Raw genomic sequence first — 6,000 nt, forward strand, 5'->3', positions numbered from 1 at the left:
TAAGCGCAGGGACTTCAACTGTTGTTTTCCTTCAAATCTTTGACACTTGTCACAAGACTTAACGAATGAAAATACATCAGAAAATAAGGAGGGCCAATAGTATCCAGCTCTGAGGATCTTATGGGCTGTAGTTTTCCAATAATGGTGCCCTCCACACATGCTAGAATGAAACTGTTGCATAACTTCTATTGACTGTTCTTTGTCCAGACACCTCAAAAGCACTCCAGATGGATCCCTCCAATAGAGTAGATTTTCATAGATACAATATTTTTTTGCCCTAAGCTTTATAGTTCTCGCTTGTCTTTGAGTAAAGCTTGAAGGGATTTCTAGCTTCAGCAAGAATTTAATTATTGCAAAATACCAATCACAAGAAGCTAGATTTTCGGCCACTGACTGCTTTCTCTCTGGCTCAGTTGCTTCCTCTTCTTTATCTGTCTGACCAATTTCTGCAATTGTGCAAAGGAAATCAATATCCAATGATCTGCAATTTTCTTCAGCCAATAATTTGGCAAGACCCTGACCTCTGACCAGCTTGGTGGGCTTCAGTTCTATATTAAATTCAATCAATTTTGCAATCCATTTAGCCCTTCTTCCATCAGCATCAGGTTGTGTCAAAACATCTTTTATTGCAGCAAAAGATACATATGCAATTATTTTGGAATGCAGAATGTAAACTCTGAAAGCTTTCAAGGATTTGATAAGAGCATATGCTTGTTTTTCGATAATATCATACCTCAGTTCAGCATCCCTCAAATTTTTGCTGAAAAATGCCACCGGATGCTCTGAACCTTCTTCATCTGTTTCTAATAAAACCATTGCAATGGTGTCTTTAGAGGCAAATGAGAATACATGGAACTCCTTGCTGTAGTCCGGACTTATTAAAGTGGGAGCCTCCATAATAGCTTTTTTAATGGACTCAAAAGAGCCTCTTACTGCATCAGTCCATCTGACCTCTGATCCTTTCTTCAACATGGAGATAATATGGTTCACATATTCAGCAAAATTTGGTATAAACCTCCTCACAAAATTAATTTTGCCCAGAAAGGACTGAATATCCTTCTTTGATCTTGGGACAGACAAAGTCTGTATTGATTTTACTCTTTCTGGGTCAATTTGAACACCTGCAACAGAAACAACATGTCCTAACAGCTTGCCTTCTTCTAAAGCAAATTGTGACTTTTTAGGATTCACTAAAATCCCAAACCTTCTGCATTTCAGAAACACTTTTTTCAAATGCTGCAAATGATTTTAGTGGCTGTTGGAGTACACTGTTATGTCATCAAGGTAGATAAGTACAAATTTATCCTTCTCTCCTACAAATGCTATATCCATAGCTCTCTGAAAGGTTGCTCCAGCATTCATCAATCCAAAAGGCATCTTGGCATACATAAAAGTGCCCCAAAGAGTGGTGAACGCAGTCTTCTCTTGGTCATCTGGATACACAGCAATCTGATTAAAACCTGAAAATCCATCCAGGAAAGACATTACTTTGGCTCCTGAGACATTCTGCAACAAATGCTCCATCTTCGGTAGAGGATAATTGTCTTTTTTTTAGCACTTGTTCAAGTTTCTGAAATCGACACACAGTCTGATGTCTCCACTTTTCTTCCTCACGACTACTAGATTGGCTACCCATTTGGAATATCTAAGAGGAACTATAATCTTGGCAGCCAGCAATTTTTTAATTTATTTTTCAATTAGAGGAAGAAGCATAGGATTTATTGGTCTCAGCTTCTGTTTGAAAGGAATGGTGTCTTTCTCCAAAGGAATTTTATGTTGAATAATCTTTTTATCATAAGTTTTCAGGTCACTATACTCCCAGGCAAACACACCAGCAAATTGCTTCATTAAATTGCAATATTCAGCACTCTGGTCAGCAGACAGATGAGTGGACAAATTTATGTATCTACGTTGACCTGGACTCCCTATATCATGCTTATAGACTACAGATTGATCTTCTTTTTGGGCAGCCTTGTAGGGCACATCATTCTAGTCGAACAGTCTTTCAAGAGGAATTAGACCCTTTGGAATATGATTAATAGGAAGCTGGACAATGCTTTCTTTGCTAATTTTATTTTTAAGCTGGGACTGGGGTTTTTTTTCCAAGGCATCATTCTCTTGGTCAATTTGCATTTCGGAAAACTCATCAATGACTTGTAGAAACCTATTTATCTCATCATCATCATCAAAAACTTTCCAATGCTAGACATTATCAGGCAAGGATGGTCTATATTTCATTTGGACTTCATACATCAGTCTGGGAGGCATTTGAGGGATAAATAGACTCGCAGAAACAGCAAGGGAATCAACAAGCTGATTTTGGACTCTAGGAATATATGAAATACAGAAATAATCAAAGGAACCTTTGAGTCTCCATACCTCATCTCTGTATGCTTTCAACCTTGGGTGTTTTGCCTGAAATGTTTTATTTACCTACTAAATGATCAGATCGGCATCCCCAAACACCCTTATGTTCTTGATTCCTCTGTCTTTTGTTGCGTTAAGACCTAATAGCAGAGCCTCATACTCTGCTATATTGTTTGTGACTTGAAAAGCCAACTTGAAAGACAACTATGTGCTCTTCTGTTGTGGAGATATCAGCACCACCCCTGCTCCTGCAGTCTCCCTGGAACATGCTCCATCAAAGAACATCTCCCACACCTAACTTCCTTGCTCTTCTTCGGCCTGAACTATTGGTTTCCTGATCTGCAATGAGGCCTTCTGGGATTCTTCTATTTGGATAATACATGCTCCAAAATCAGTGTCCACAGCATATATGGGATGATTGGTAGGATTCTTCTCATCACTAATGATGTATGTCAATTGTGCTTCTCTATACAATCTCCTGCTTTCTCCTCCAAACACTGGGACAGTGGCATAAGATAGATCATTCTGTAATGTCCCACCTAGTCTTTTTATCCATCCCCTGGACAGCAGCATGCCAAACTTGGGAGGGACATCTGCTGCCACAATATCCATCATCATACTCTTCATGGGCAGTTGAGTTAGGGTAATGGCTAGATCTTTGATCAATCCCAGACATTTCACCTTTCTTGAATCAAAAGAGAACAAATCATGATATGGTCTGGTGATGTCAAGGCCTAACTCTTCCATGACAGCTTTAGGCATCAAATTATGGCTAGCACATGTATCTAGCAGGCAGTTGTGGAGGATTTTGTCATGAATAGTCAAGGAGACATAAAAATATGGAGAATTATTATCATCAGGTTCAATCATGGGGCTAAGCACAATGGCAGGCTTGTCATCTTGCAAATTGACAGAGTCAGTGGAGGTCTATGTGGTTTCTAGCTCAAGGGCTTCAAGGATAGGCTTTCTAAACATTTCCTCTTTACCAACTCTACCAGAGGCACAAAGATTTTCATCTTCTGGACTTCTGACTCAAAGCTGAAAGAAGAAGATAACTTATCAGAACCTTTTACCTCTTGAACTAGTGCTTTGAGGATGACTGGATCAGCTGTTGGTCTTCTCTGTTTGATATTCTATGACTCTGTTTGGATAGCAGTTCTCTGGGCAGGATTCTCTTTGACATTTTTTGCATTCGACCTCAAGTTATATCTTCGTTGCTCCTCAGTTTGTAGGACAGCTTCTCTATCCCATTCTTGACTGTCTTGTTCCTGCAGCAATGATTCTTCATAAGCAGCCAAAGTCAAAAATGCAGCGCTGCCTTTATCTTCCATGCAGTGAATTTCATCCTCATCTTCAAATTGTTCCTCCTCCATGACTACATTTTGGAAAGGAGCCTTAACTTTTTGTTCTTCTTTTGATTCTTCACCCCTCTGAATAATTTTCAACTGTTCATTTGCTCTTCTGAATGGATTGGGATTTCTTGGAGCAAATGTATTCTACTACCTTGTTTTTCCTAAATTCTGCTCAACCTTCAGCTTAGAAATTTCAGTAGCCAATGACTCTATCATCTTAGTCATTTAGTCTAATTTAGGTTCTGAGGATGATGCAAAGGAAGTAGAAGCCTGAACTCTCTGCCTCCTTTTGTCAGCTTGACTTTTGAGCTTTTCTGCAGCCATAATATTAGATTCCACCTCCAGTGTTGCATCCTGCATGTTAGCTAGAGTGGCACATCTTCTTTCTCTCAATAACAGGCAGAAATCAGAGTCAAAAGCATTGGCATAAGTGAGTTTGGTAGAGGTCGGGGTAGGCTTTACCTCAGCTAGTATCTTACTATACATACGGTTGAATCTTTTATTAAAATGAGGCAATAATTCCCCATTTTCCCTCTTCAGGTTACCAAACTCAGTATGATAATACAGCAAGTCCCTTTTATCTCCCCAGTTCTTCAAAAATGCATCATCTAAGGCTTCAATATTTGTTATGGATCTCTGGGGTAATTCTTTGAACCACTTCCTCGCCTCTCCATTAAGGCTCTGGACAAAAACTCTCATCCACACATCATTTTCACTTATATCTAAGCTATCAGCATAACTATAAAAAGCTTCAAAGTGTTCTTCTGCTGTCACTCCCTCTGTGCCAATGAACTTAGGCATATATTTTTGATCTTCTCCCACAGGCATGGGATTTAAAGGAATAGGCAAGACCAAGGGTCCATATCTAGTAGCAACAATTCTTTCTATCTTCGTTGGTGCTTGCTGGCCTGCTATGATTGGGATTTGTGGAAGGATACTGGCAGATTGAGAGGTAGGAAGTAATGTGATGGATGGCATAGACAAAGGGATGTTATGGACTGTATGGGAAGCTTTCTTTGGACTGATATTCAAAGGGGAACTAGATGGACAAGGGGCTGTATTAATCTCTAAAGAAATTTCCTTATTAACAGTGTTGGGCTCTAAATCTTCAAACTCTATATCTTCAGCTATAACTTTATCTTTCAGAGATGCATGAGATTTCTTAGGCTTACCTGATCCTGATGCCCCTTTCTGTGATGCTTTCTTCGTTTTGACAATCCTCTCAAGGTCAGGCACTGGTTCAGCTGGTGATTTTTGAGGATTTATTCGAGTATGTCTTACAAACTGAGCTAGAACTTCAATGTGGAGTCGCCAAATGTTGGTCTTCCTCCAGTGGAGTCGCCAGATAGATGATTACAACCATAAATGTGCCCAGACCTTGTCTATCATCAAAATCTGGAACTGTGTCGTTCTTCCAGGGAAGCTGAGCTTCAATCTCCTCTCCCCGGCAACGGTGCCAATTAATGTTATCACCCCAAGAAACTCTCCTAGGTTCTATATCAGAGATGCTCGGGAACATTACAAACTCAACAAAAATGTTGGAAAATGGTGGATGAATGGAAGGAATTATGCATATTCAAGCCAGATAACCACTTCTACTATGCTTAACCCCAGACATGGGTGAACACCCTAGACTACAAGGCTTTAGACCACCAATTACTCACAGTTTGAGGATACGGTGATGATGGAGAATACTGACCACACTAGAAGATGCACAAGACCATGTGATGGCCGGCTGCAACCAGTAGAAAGGTCTGCAAATCTATTTCCTAATGCACAGACAGGATGACAGCTCTCTGGCATTAAAACAACAGAAACCTGCATACACCTTCAATAATACATACTAGATTCTCACACAGTGGTGGGATGACAGCCCCTCTAATGCTGGACATCAAGAGCACATGAAAAATGCATAACAGGAACAGCCTAGAAATAGAAGAAGTGGAAAGTGAGAAATTAACAGCAAAAGAAGCTTGTATTAGCTTAAAATGAAGACCAGATGCTGCAGGTATCACAGTAGTTACAGTCTCCAGAATTTGAACTTTACATCAAAACAATATCCATCAACCCTCATTACATCTTCTTTCTGGGTATATATGGAGGTTGATTACAAAATATCTATTATCCTATGCGTGGAGGGGTCATAATAGACCACCAACCACATTAACTGTCTGATATGGGTCACTGATACGATCTGCTATTTCAATAAATTCATTTTCCATTCTCTTCTGCTCGGTCGTCCTTCGTGCACAGGTTGAGTATAATATGAAACAGGCTCCAT

Source organism: Pinus tabuliformis, chromosome 9 (assembly GCF_031772625.1).
Source record: "Pinus tabuliformis cultivar Carrire ecotype Pingquan chromosome 9, CPIR1, whole genome shotgun sequence".
NCBI classification, from domain to species: Eukaryota; Viridiplantae; Streptophyta; class Pinopsida; order Pinales; family Pinaceae; genus Pinus; species Pinus tabuliformis.